At 47.3% G+C, this 13,413-nt stretch overlaps 1 protein-coding gene across 6 annotated transcripts in view; it reads left to right on the forward strand.

The window, feature by feature from the left end:
• The window catches only part of LOC110506421 (ankyrin repeat domain-containing protein 11), a 139,383-nt gene that overhangs the window by 73,830 nt on the left and 52,140 nt on the right, over window positions 1-13,413 (forward strand). For 3 of the 6 annotated variants that reach the window (XM_021586015.3, XM_036964475.2, XM_021586017.3), the window contains one exon: window positions 833-900. The exons of the other annotated variants lie outside the window; for them this stretch is intronic. The gene's annotated coding sequence lies outside the window, so the exon portion shown is untranslated. The remainder of the gene's footprint in view (window positions 1-832; window positions 901-13,413) is intronic. 6 annotated transcript variants of the gene reach the window in all.

Below are 13,413 nucleotides of genomic sequence, written 5' to 3' on the forward strand. Positions count from 1 at the left end.
CATTTCTGTTTTCCTGGAAGGCTTCACTGTGAACGAGTGATTGGTTCCAGTGTGGGAAGGCAGTTCTTCTCCTGTTCTCCACACATGGCTCCCAGTATCTGCATATGAATGTGGCCTTCTGCTCAGAGACTGAGTGGAGCCCCAGCCTCTCCCAATGCCCCCCCACTCACAGCACAGGGGCCCACGCTCCCCACATGCTGTTATGCAATCGTGTGTGTGTGTGTGATGACACTGAAGGAGGGAAGGCCTGGAAAGATGTGTGTCAGGGGAACACTAAACAGGAGTCTTGTGGTGGGGGATGGAAGGCTGGCTGGATGCAGACGCCTGTCACAGGCGTTTAGAAATGACGCAGAGGCCTTGAAGAACAGCTACATGCCCTGGCCTACTTTTCAGAGCCGTTAGCGTGCGCACGTGTGTCCTTTTGTGTTCCCCTTTCTGTGTCGTCTTTTATGGCAGTGTGAGCGTGCCTCTTGATGTAAGGAGCATACTGAGGATTTTGATGAGTCACTCAACCGCGCAATGACTAAGGGAAAGATAGGAGGACAAAATATACAACACTGCAGCCCCCCTCCCTCCCATCTCTGAAAACATCCCGTCGCTGCATCCTTAGTTGGGCTGAAATGTATTAGACTACCTTTCACAGTGTTGGCCAAGTCCATTTGGGGGCAACGCTGTACTGGAACATAAGAGAGACATGCAGAGGGCGAAGGGAGAGCATCAGGAAACCACTAGGGAGGTTGGTGGAAAATGGGAGCTTTGTGGAGGGAACATGAGTGGCCGGGTTTGCAGTCTGCACATTCTCATGCGTGTATCATCTTTCCCTTCTCCCCAGTCTCAATGCACCCCTTGTCCTGTGAGCGCCCAGGCTGTCGTGGATCCCGTGCCCCTGCTGTTCAACTGGTAAGACCAGGGGCCGCTGTCCTCGGCTCTCTTCTCCACCCAGCCCAAACAAAAACCAATTACCACCACACGAGCTAACGCATCCAATCTGTTGCCCACATGTCTATCCGTCTCAGGCCAGCCTACCTGATGTTCCCTCCCTTCCTCCCCAAGTCCCCCTCTCTCTCCCTTGCCTGGCTTATCTGATAGAGCTGTATTATATCAGCAGCTCTCTCTCTCTCTATACTCCACATGTCTGCTGGCCCAGTCACATGCTGCAGGCTGCCTGACCAGACCAGTGGAGGCCTCATCTCTGTGCTATCAAGAGGTGTCTATCACGAGCAGTGGTGTATCATTACAGCCTTACCAGGCCTTGTCTCTGGCTGGGTAATTAGGACTCTGGGCCAGTGTGGTGCAACTCCTGGTACGCCAAAACCCTCAACGACACGTTTCTCATTTCTCTCCACTCTGTCATTCCCTCCCTCTCTTCGCTGATTGCCTTCCTGCTCGTGGAGAGAAAATGTTTGCAGCTTGTCAAATTTTTCCATGAGAGTGAGTGGGGCGTTAGCAGTGGGCCATCAACAGGAAATTCCAGGCTGAAAGAGGGAAGGAGAGAGGGAGCACGACAGGAGAGGGAGAGCTTATAGCTTCAGGAGAGTGCAGTGCACGGAGGCCTGCCTGTCTCTTGCCTCTCTTTCTGCTGTGTAAAGCTTTCAGACATACTAGAGGGGCTGGGTGTTTCTGAGACACGGGTACAGAATGAGAGAGAGCTGATCTCTCTCTCTCCCCCTTCAGCTAACTGGGTTAGACAGGGACTATGTGAGGCTCAGGCTGCTCAGTGCCTGTGTTGCGGTAGAGCTGCTGAGTGTAAAGCTTTAATTGTCTAAATCACACATCTGGTTGGTTTCTGGAAGTGTCTTGCAGCTTTGATTACAGACAGAGTGGTGATGTCCTGTGAAAAAGGAAGAACTGTCCCCTCAGGCCTGCACCTCTGTCCATTACTGCAGTTTCCATTCAGAGAAGTGCAGAGCTGGAACACACACACACACACCACACAGCGATTTACTCTCTCACTCAATCACACAGACACAATTACACAGGGAAATGGTGTTGTGACTGGTGTTTGCATGTCTTTTCCCTCCATTGATGTGATAAGTCAGGCTGGTGTTTTGACTTTTATGTTTGAGGTCATGGGGTTAAAAGTTTGGCGAACACAGGTCATAGCAGGGTGTGTAAAAGTGCAAGCTACAGAACCCATGTGAATGAGGAAGTGTTTTCAGCACTGGAAAAGCTGACCGTCATGTGGACTCAACTCATTTACATTTTTAATTACTCTCCTGTTTTTATAGTTGCCCGCCCCCACCCTCGTCCTTGACTTTTCCTAAATAAATCTATATAACAACACTCTGTCGTTGTTAGAATCTTAATGTCACCAACAGTAATTTGTTATACGCAGTTTTAAGAGGACATATCACCCCCCCATTCACCACCAGTCATTCACAGCCAGCCAGCCTGCGCAGATGGCCCCATCAAAACTATACCTAAACTATATTGAAACAAATTTCACACATATTAATAGAGTTAGCCTAACGACAAGATTAAGTTGACAATAGTCTGACCGTGACGATACTATGAATTGTCTAATTGTATGACGAGATGGGCACAGCTTGAAATGTTGACGTCCAAAAGACACGTCATTGGCTGGAAAGGGTGGTCCCTCAAGGCCTTTCTGGTGTTAAGTACTGTCACCTGGTTTCTGCTGGACAGGTCGTTCATTTTTATTATTGACATGGAAAAGAGGAGAGAGGAATAAGTTGAAGAGATCCCCCCTCCCCTTTTACCCTCCTCATCAACCCCCTCTCTGAGCCTGAGGGGTCACGGCCTTCCCACTCCCCCAATGAGGCTCCAGAACAGAGTGGCCTTTGTGACAGAGAAGCCTGTCCATACATTGAGCTGAAACCCAATAGGGGCCAAACACTGTTGCTCCCTGCCTGGGCTAAATCAGGCCAGGGCTCAATAGCCAGGGCTCTTTGTCCTTTCTGGGGCCAGGAACAGGCGCAAGGCTCAAATACAGACACTATGCGAAGGGGGAACACCAGCCACACCTATACAAGTGTTTTTCCACCACAGTCAACCAAGGAACAGATTGAAAGAAAGCCCATTTCTTGGCACGGAGTCCAAGAGAGCAATTTCTTTGGTCTATGGTTGTCACAGGAAAACATTGGTCTGGATTTGTGAAGTCATTGTTGACGCTAAGCCCTCATGTGTTGTGTGTGTGTGTGTGTGTGTGTGTGTGGACAGACTGCCATGTTCAGCTGACCGTCTCCGCCGGGGAAGTCTTGTGACTCAGATCTTTTGTTTTACACAGAGGACTCCGCTCATAGCTGGAGTGAGTGTGTCCCAAACACCTTGATATCCCGCTGCAGCCGCCCACACAGCCCTGGTTCACTGGCTTCACCACTCTGGAGCCATTTCAGCCCAGCCAGCCACCCCCATAGGGAACCATACAGCAGAGCTGTGCCCTGTTGGCATTGCACTGACGTAAACAGTGAACAGAAGAACGTTACTACGCCTTCTTACTGAATGCAAATAGCTCCTGTGAGAAATGATCTGGTATCACCGTGTCAGCCTTCCCCCTCGTTCTACCTCTGTAAAACTAGGGCCAGACAGTCTCTCACTGGGTACAGATGTATGCTATTCCACATGGTACATTCTGCAGGAGTCACAATAATGGAGGAGGCCTGGGTTAAAGTGGTGAACGGGTTGGCTTTATATTAACACTTGCATTAAAGGCCTGTATTAAAATCAGTGAGGAAGTCTGCTCGGAGCCTCTTAAAAGCACTCAGACCCAATACTGGCTGCTGGGAGCGAGGCTCCCTAAAGTGATTTTATTGCAGTCATTACTTTTCCCAATTGACTGATATTTACTCCAGGAGCGTTGTGCCAGCCGGCCTCGAGGCCTGCTCTGCAGTCATTGTGGGGGAGGGAGCACCAGGGCAAATGGTGCTAGTCTGGTTCAGTGCTGCCCCAGGGATTGACACGGTCATGCTGCTCTCCAAGATGTCCACGGTTCTGTACAAGCTCAGAATGTGAGTCTGTTGCCATTGTCTCCACTACCTAGCGCAGGCTAAAACTCTGTCCACAGGTGTCCTTCTCTCGGCACAAATCAAAGCTGCTGGCTAAAGTTAAATATAGACTTAGTTTCCTGTATCGTAATCGCTCATCTTTCAACCCCTGCTGCCAAACTCACTTTGATTCAGATGATCATCCTACCCATGCTAGATTAAGGAGATGTAATTTATAGATCATCAGGGAAGGGTGCTCTCTCGGGCGGCTAGATGTTCTTTATCATTCGGCCATCACATTTGCCACCAATGCTCCTTATAGGACACATCACTGCACTCTATACTCCTCTGTAAACTGGTCATCTCTGTGTACCCGTCACAAGACTCACTGGTTGATGCTTATTTATAAAACCCTCTTAGGCCTCACTCCCCCCTATCTGAGATATCTACTGCAGCCCTCATCCTCCACGTACAACACCCATTCTGCCAGTCTGTTAAAGGTTCCCAAAGCTCACACACCCCTGGGTCGCTTGTCTTCTCAGTTCGCTGCAGCTAGCGACTGGAACAAGCTGCAACAAACACTCAAACGGGACAGTTTTATCTCAATCTCTTCATTCAAAGACTTAATCATGGACACTCTTTTACTGACAGTTGTGGGTGCTTTGTGTGATGTATTGCTGTCTCTACCTTCTTGCCCTTTGTGCTGTTGACTGAGCTCAATAATGTTTGTACCATGTTGTTGTGCTGCTACCATGTTGTGGTGCTGCTACCATGTTGTTGTGCTGCTACCATGTTGTGCTGCTACCATGTTGTGTTATGTGTTGCTGCCTTGCTATGTTGTTGTCTTAGGTCTCTCTTTACGTAGTGTAGTCTTTCTTGTCATGATGTGTGTTTTGTCCTATATTTATATTGTATTTATTTTTAATCCCAGGCCCCCATCCCCACAGGAGGCCTTTTGGTAGCCAGTCATTGTAAATAGGAATTTGTTCTTAAAAAGGTTAAATTAAAAAATTTAAAAATATATATAACTCTGTCGTGTGCTGTGCAGCTGTCTCTCTCCAAGCTTAGCTGTTTTCCTGAGGAGGAAGAGGTCATCTTGACTGGAAGGTAGTGGGGCTTCCTTTCCTTCCCCCACCTCCCAATTCCATCTGCTCCCTTGAACAAGGCCTGTGTATGTATGCCGCTCCAGCGCTGCTAATGGAGAGGGCTTCCCAGAATGCACTGTAGCGTGAGGCTATGTGCTCTGAATTCAGAGTGGCTGCTGCTCTCTCATCGTCTAGTAGTCAGCTATGAGGAGGGGGAAGGAAGACTGTTTTTATTCCATCTCATGTTGTGAGCTTATAGCTAGTAGGCTTATTTCTCCATCTCACTCTCTTTCTCTCTCCTCTCTCCCTTTTCTCTCTTCTCTCTCCTCTCTCTCACCTGCCTCTCCTCTCTTGCTCTCTCTCGCTCTCCTCTCTCGTCTCCTTTTTCTCTATTTTTCTCTCGCTCGCTCTCTCTCGCTCTGTCTCCTTTTTCTCTCTCATCTCTCTTGCTCTCCCTCTCCTCCTCTCTCTTGCTCTCCCTCTCCTCTCCTCCTCTCTCTTGCTCTTTCTCGCTCTCCTCTCTCGTCTCCTTTTTCTTCTCTTCTCCCCTTACACACGTGTGGAGTTTTATTGCCCAGTGACACACACAACATGGGCAGCCAGTCACAGCTCAGTGACACTTCAGCCTCATCGAGGAGGGAATAGTATCCCTTTCATACCAAGACATTTTCCCTCCAACTTTACCATACCGTCAATTCATTTTCTTTGTCTGAAAGGTATTTCCGGTATCACAGACGAAACAACATAAGTATTTCTATTCCTACCGGAGGAATTTGCTTTCACGAGCTTGTTGTCACTCAGGTCACCATGACAATTGGGCCGACCATCCACTGCTCCCGCACATTAGCTAACCAGGCTATCTGCATTGTGTCCCACCCCACACCCGCCAACACCTCTTTTACGCTACTGCTACTCTCTGTTCATCATATATGCATTGTCACTTTAACCATATCTACATGTACATACTACCTCAATCAGCCTGACTAACCGGTGTCTGTATGTAGCCTCGCTACTTTTATAGCCTTGCTACAGTATATAGCCTGTCTTTTTACTGTTGTTTTTATTTCTTTACCTACCTATTGTTCACCTAATACCTTTTTTGCACTATTGGTTAGAGCCTGTAAGTAAGCATTTCACTCTATTCTGCGCTCGTGACAAATAAACTTTGATTTGATGATCACAACAGGGTCAAAGTTTAATGTCTCTTGCTTCCTCCTGGCAAAAGCAATGGCGATATGAAAGGCGAATGGTGACAAGAATGTGGTAAACATTTGGCTGTTTCAAAGGGGACCATATAAACATTGCCCAATTCTTTTTTTTTTAAGCAATGTACCACAAATCCTATGTGAATTGGGTATAACAGACCTGCATTAGCATCCACTGCAGGCAGCAGAGAGAAACACTCCATGCTAATCCATTCACATCCCCTCTGACTAGCCCATGCAGGTAGCCTAGTCATTGGAAACTGCCATATTTGTTGACCGGTGTCATTGATTCAGTGGAAGGGTTCTTGGATGGCACTAGTCCAAACCTCTAATTGGCGCAGGTCTACTTTGTATAATGAGAGTATTGATTGTTCCATTGTGTGGCTCAGGGCTGGCCGGCTGTGGACACAGTGTGTCTGTCTCAGGGAGGGGACTGCCCTGGATATGTGGGGCTCAGGGCTGGCCGGCTGTGGACACAGTGTGTCTGTCTAAGGGAGGGGACTGCCCTGGATATGTGGGGCTCAGGGAGGGGACTGCCCTGGATATGTGGGGCTCAGGGCTGGCCGGCTGTGGACACAGTGTGTCTGTCTGAGGGAGGGGACTGCCCTGGATATGTGGGGCTCAGGGAGGGGACTGCCCTGGATATGTGGGGCTCAGGGCTGGCCGCCTGTGGACACAGTGTGTCTGTCTGAGGGAATGGGCTGCCCTGGATATGTGGGGCTCAGTGGTGGCCAATGGTGATTTAATTTAGCAGCAATGAGAATACATGTATGGGAGGACAACATTGCAGAGAAGATAGAAAGGGGAAACCAGGGAGCGACTGAACGACAGAGCTGGAGGTGGAATGTATTCAGAAGGAAAGAGCATATTTAGTGGAGCCAGCCTGCTCCAGGTCATCTGTGGCTGTAATTGCTGGTGTGCTTGGTGGAGAACATGTTCCAGAGTTATACAGAGATCCCCATGGGGGCGTGGGCGCTGGGAAATAACTTCTGAGCTCGTTAGAATGTGACGTTCACCTTGGCCAAGCTTTCAGTGTTTCCCAGCTCATTGGTTCCCTTCTTCCAGCCATACACACACACACGATGGATCCATGGCTGTACCCTTTTTAGCCAGCCACCTCCCAGTGGGCAGTTGGGGGTGGATAGCAGCACCCCAGGCCCCGCCCCAGCTCTGACTGCCGTGCTGTGCTGTTAGAGGCCTTTCATCTTGCTCATTGATATATAATTCATCTGGGATCTGAGGGAGCGGCTCCTCTCATGCCACTGCTACTGCTGAACCAGGACAAATTAGAATTCTGTTTGGTCCCAGTAATGCTCCCAATCAACTTCCCATAGAGCAAGAGAGGACGTGTGTGTCAGGCCAGGATTCCTGTGAGGCTCCATGTGGAATGAGGTGGTATAATGGAAGGGTTTTCTCTGCTCTTCTTTCTGCCTGGTGCGCTGAGGGTTTTTTCCACTGTGAGGGATCGGGTTTCCACTCCTCATGGTTGTTTATGCTGTTGTCTCAGGCAGCTCTGCCAACTGTCCCCTGTCAGCCTGCCTGTGGTCTGGGCTCTGGGGCCTCGGCCTGTCTTGGCGCCTCAGCCTACTCTTAGGAGCCCCAGAAACACACATACACACACTCTCCCAGTTAGATCTAGGCTACTGACCCACAAGGAGCTAATCTAGCAGTGGCAGACATTTACAACACTAGTATGGCTGAGAGGCCTGAGAAACTTCTCCAGCCGTGTTCTCTCTGGTAAACCTGCCAGGCCCACGCTTCCCATCCCATCAGTAATCTACTGAGTGTCTTTCACACATGACTGTGTAGTCCCGTTACGTCGGGGGAAAGGTTTTGACAGCTTTTTCATTCTAGCACGACAAGATGGGTGCAGGCAGAGCTTGATGGCGGTTTGTTTTGATGATGTTTTCATATTCATGTTGATAAAGGTCACATCCCATCTCCCTGTGCTCCTCCCCCGTGCTTTGTTCATTATCCAGCTCCGCTCCACGGTTATTTTTACCTCCTCCCATAATCCTTAATTAATGGAGCCCTAGTCACAGCTCCTCACATTTATCTCTCTTACGAACACACACACACACACACACACACACACACACACACACACTAATTCTCACACACTGATTATACACACATACACACTGAGTGGTAGGCAGTGACGTTCCTGCTGAGTGTTATCTGTGAGAAACCATGCTAGCTATGTTTTCTCTCTCTCCTTTCATTTGATTTATCTGTAGCACAGTAAATGGGGAAACACCTGAGCAGGCACGGCGCTACACTGGCGCTAGGGGGAGGCTATAGCACCGTCACTAATCTGCCTAGCCTTCAAGTATTTTTGCAATATAAATATAATCGCTGTAACATGCTGACCACACCGCTCGCGCACTGCAAAATAAATGTACACATACATGTTATTCAATCATTGCACCCACACTGCTCGCGCGCAAGTTCTATTTGTGACGCTGAATGGTGCAAGTCCTGCCTCTCCCATCTCCTCTTTGGTCTATAGAAGCAGATACCCATGTGCCATCTCCTCATTGGTTATACCCACGTGGGTGATTGAAAGACGAACTGAGTTCATCGGTTGTCATGGTAATACAGTGAAAGTTTAGATGCCAGTCGCCATATAAAGTCCAAAGAAGAAAAGGTCTGGAAGGAGGAGAGATGACTAGAACCGATTTGGTTGACTGTTTTATGTGTGGATTAATTGTCGGAGTAGTAAACCTTGTGCATTTCAGGTAGAATAAACAGCTCAAAGTTTATATCCCAGGACAAATTAGCTAGCAACAGCAAGCTAGCTAAATAGGACAAATTAGCTAGCAACTGCAAGCTAGCCAGTTAAATTGCCATAAATGTTTAATGCTTTTCGACCTGTCCCCAAATTAATATAATTGGTTCAGAGTTTGTTTTGATATTTCAACCTGTGTGTTGTGATCGTGTTTGGTGTGGGGGGACAAAATCAATTTGCGCACACGCGCGTCCAGTTTAGGTACGGGTAAGATTGTTTTACACCATGTGTGCACAGTTGACAGGCATAGGATAAACACACTTCTCGTTGTGGCTGCACTGTGGTCCTTTCATTTCTGACGTTGTGATAGACGTTTCATCCGTAACATAAAAACCAATGCACAGCAAGACGCATCTACAGTGCCTTGCGAAAGTATTCGGCCCCCTTGAACTTTGCAACCTTTTGCCACATTTCAGGCTTCAAACATAAAGATATAAAACTGTATTTTTTTGTGAAGAATCAACAACAAGTGGGACACAATCATGAAGTGGAACGACATTTATTGGATATTTCAAACTTTAACAAATCAAAAACTGAAAAATTGGGCGTGCAAAATTATTCAGCCCCCTTAAGTTAATACTTTGTAGCGCCACCTTTTGCTGCGATTACAGCTGTAAGTCGCTTGGGGTATGTCTCTATCAGTTTTGCACATCGAGAGACTGACATTTTTTCCCATTCCTCCTTGCAAAACAGCTCGAGCTCAGTGAGGTTGGATGGAGAGCATTTGTGAACAGCAGTTTTCAGTTCTTTCCACAGATTCTCGATTGGATTCAGGTCTGGACTTTGACTTGGCCATTCTAACACCTGGATATGTTTATTTTTGAACCATTCCATTGTAGATTTTGCTTTATGTTTTGGATCATTGTCTTGTTGGAAGACAAATCTCCGTCCCAGTCTCAGGTCTTTTGCAGACTCCATCAGGTTTTCTTCCAGAATGGTCCTGTATTTGGCTCCATCCATCTTCCCATCAATTTTAACCATCTTCCCTGTCCCTGCTGAAGAAAAGCAGGCCCAAACCATGATGCTGCCACCACCATGTTTGACAGTGGGGATGGTGTGTTCAGCTGTGTTGCTTTTACGCCAAACATAACGTTTTGCATTGTTGCCAAAAAGTTCAATTTTGGTTTCTTCTGACCAGAGCACCTTCTTCCACATGTTTGGTGTGTCTCCCAGGTGGCTTGTGGCAAACTTTAAACGACACTTTTTATGGATATCTTTAAGAAATGGCTTTCTTCTTGCCATTCTTCCATAAAGGCCAGATTTGTGCAATATACAACTGATTGTTGTCCTATGGACAGAGTCTCCCACCTCAGCTGTAGATCTCTGCAGTTCATCCAGAGTGATCATGGGCCTCTTGGCTGCATCTCTGATCAGTCTTCTCCTTGGAAGAGCTGAAAGTTTAGAGGGACGGCCAGGTCTTGGTAGATTTGCAGTGGTCTGATACTCCTTGCATTTCAATATTATCGCTTGCACAGTGCTCCTTGGGATGTTTAAAGATTGGGGAATCTTTTTGTATCCAAATCCGGCTTTAAACTTCTTCACAACAGTATCTCGGACCTGCCTGGTGTGTTCCTTGTTCTTCATGATGCTCTCTGCGCTTTTAACGGACCTCTGAGACTATCACAGTGCAGGTGCATTTATACGGAGACTTGATTACACACAGGTGGATTGTATTTATCATCATTAGTCATTTAGGTCAACATTGGATCATTCAGAGATCCTCACTGAACTTCTGGAGAGAGTTTGCTGCACTGAAAGTAAAGGGGCTGAATAATTTTGCACGCCCAATTTTTCAGTTTTTGTTTTGTTAAAAAAGATTGAAATATCCGATAAATGTTGTTCCACTTCATGATTGTGTCCCACTTGTTGTTGATTCTTCACAAAAAAATACAGTTTTATATCTTTATGTTTGAAGCCTGAAATGTGGCAAAAGGTCGCAAAGTTCAGTGGGGCCGAATACTTTCGCAAGGCACTGTACATCTTCGGCCTACAAGTTGTTTTTATTTGCAATAGAAATGTAATCACTAAGATTGTGATGATAGCCAGTTCGTTTTCCAAGTGTTTGCAGGCTAAATGTATTGTACTTCTCGTTGTGGCTGCACTTTGGATATTATGTCATTTCTGACGCTGTGATAGCCATTTCATCCGAAAAGTTATTACCAATGCATAGTTGTCTGATAATGCATATGGATGGAATAAATGCACTTCTTGTTGTCGCATTTTGGATGTATTGTGTTATTGCTGAAAGATGTGTATCTATTTTGTTGAATATCATTTTGTCACGCCTGCTCCAGCTTCGGCCAAATTCAATTAAAAACGACATGTATATCGAATGGGCTTTGTGCCAAATCTGTTTCTATTGCAAAAAAAAACAAGAACTCCCTTATAACTCTGAAGTCATAAAAAGCAACTATTTTCTTAGGCCCCCCCCCCCCCCCCACGTATTGGTCAAGCCCAAACTTAGACCCCCCCTTAGAGATTGTAATATAATTGACGGGCCTCATTTCCAGTGTGAGGTGGTAAGGGCATGTTTGATGGGGGTCATACTGCCGTTCCCCCGCCTTTCTTTGGCTGCAGTCTCATCCTGACAAGATCTGGCTTGGCAGGAGCTGCAGCCCTCACCTCTCCCAGTGCCGCATGGCTGGCCACAGCACTCTGACTCCAACTGTTATCAGTCTGCGTGTCACGGCTATTCTCACTGATTCCTAGAAGGACCATGCCGACGCCACAGTTATTGTGTGCGCCAGGGCCACGTGATCAGCCAAACATTTAAACATAACAGCGAGAGGGAGTACAACACACCACTTCCTCCACAGATGTGGGCGTATGGGTGTGTCACGCACTAACAGGTTGATTATGTTGCCTAGCTTTGTGAATGTGGGTGTGTTTTTGTGTTGCCTACGTGAGATCAGTTGATTTGTTTAAGGGGTTTAAGATGCTGTCGCTGTTCACAGAGCATTGTAAAGGGCAGTGCTTCAGCTGAGCGATTTATAAACAGAACAGAGCTTGGTTTCTGAGTGCTCTACGCTCTGCAACCAGGCCTAGACCTGCAATGGTGTGCTGCTCTTTGCCCTCCTAGACACGTTTGGCTACAAACACACACACGTGTAAGCCTACATTATTTACCTATGTGTGTATGTTCTCCTCCCCCGCTGAGGCACTGCAGGTCTTCAGGCCTTCCTCCTCTCAGGGCTGTGGGTCCAGGCTCAGGCTTCAGCTCATTAGTTGTAGAGTGTGTGGGGTGGGGGGTTGTTGAGTGAGGTGTATGTGTAGGGGGTTGAGTGAGGTGCGGAGGCATGTTACTGTGTGTATTAGACTATATGCGCGTGAGGGAGCTTGTGAGAAGCTGCTTGGGGCTAATCCTGTCGTGGCCCTCCTGATTGGGGGTTGAGCTCTGAGGAACAACTGCAGTTACACCAGCTGCCTTCTACATTCAGAGGAAGTAGAGAGAGATGGCTCAGTCTTGGCCAGTCTTGTTTGTCATCATTGGGATCCACTGAGATTCATTTCTAGATCTTTGAGAAGCAGATTCGTGTGTTAATGCACGTCTGATTCGGTGGGAAGATGTGGCCCCTAGTGAGTTACAGTAATGACACTTAACAGGTCCCATGGAAGTAAGTAAATACTACAGCAGTGCCATTGTAGCAGTGAACTAGGCTTTGTTCTTCTGAGATCCTAGTCTAGCATGTCTTTATCTAGCTCGCTGCCATGGCAATAGCGCCGGCCTCCTAGCCGCTGATAGGCCCAATGTAAATGCACTTCTGATTAGATGGACTCCCTGTTACATGCTCCATTGATCTGTATGAATATGCATTATGAAATGCCCTTTTTTTGTCTGGCCAATGCGTGTGCACTACTAGGTGGAAATCCAATAACCATTCAGAGCAACCTGCTAGTGATGCCAGAGCCACGGTAGAGAAAAGCAGATTTACTATCCATTATGGAGCTGAGCTGCAGGTATGAAGCTCGCTGGGTGCTTTGTGTGCATGGTTTTAAGTGTGTGTGTGGTGTGTACATGTGGGCATAATGCGTAGGCAGAGTAGCTGACTGGCCCATTTTCAGATTTTGGGGGGGATTCGTCCTGCACATGCCCCCTGAATTCATGATTAAAGCTACAGCCTAGCCTCAATGTTTTATTTTAGTGTAAGTTAGAGGGTGAACCAGGCTTATGTAGAGACCGTGTGACTTTTAGAGTAACGTGTGTTGCCCTCCCTCGCTTGACTGCAGTTGTTCCTTAAAGCCGTCTGTCTCCGCCCAATCCCTGTCCTACTACCCTAGTTCTCCTCCTTCGGATCAGGGGCCTCCCCTCATCACTGGTAGAGCCCTTAATTAGCTGAAGTGCCTCTAAATCTGTTAATTTTATTTTAAAGGAGACAATCAAGGTAAATAAG

The sequence above is a fragment of the Oncorhynchus mykiss genome, chromosome 26 (genome assembly GCF_057628025.1).
Source record: "Oncorhynchus mykiss isolate SJ-2025 chromosome 26, ASM5762802v1, whole genome shotgun sequence".
Lineage (NCBI taxonomy): Eukaryota > Metazoa > Chordata > Actinopteri > Salmoniformes > Salmonidae > Oncorhynchus > Oncorhynchus mykiss.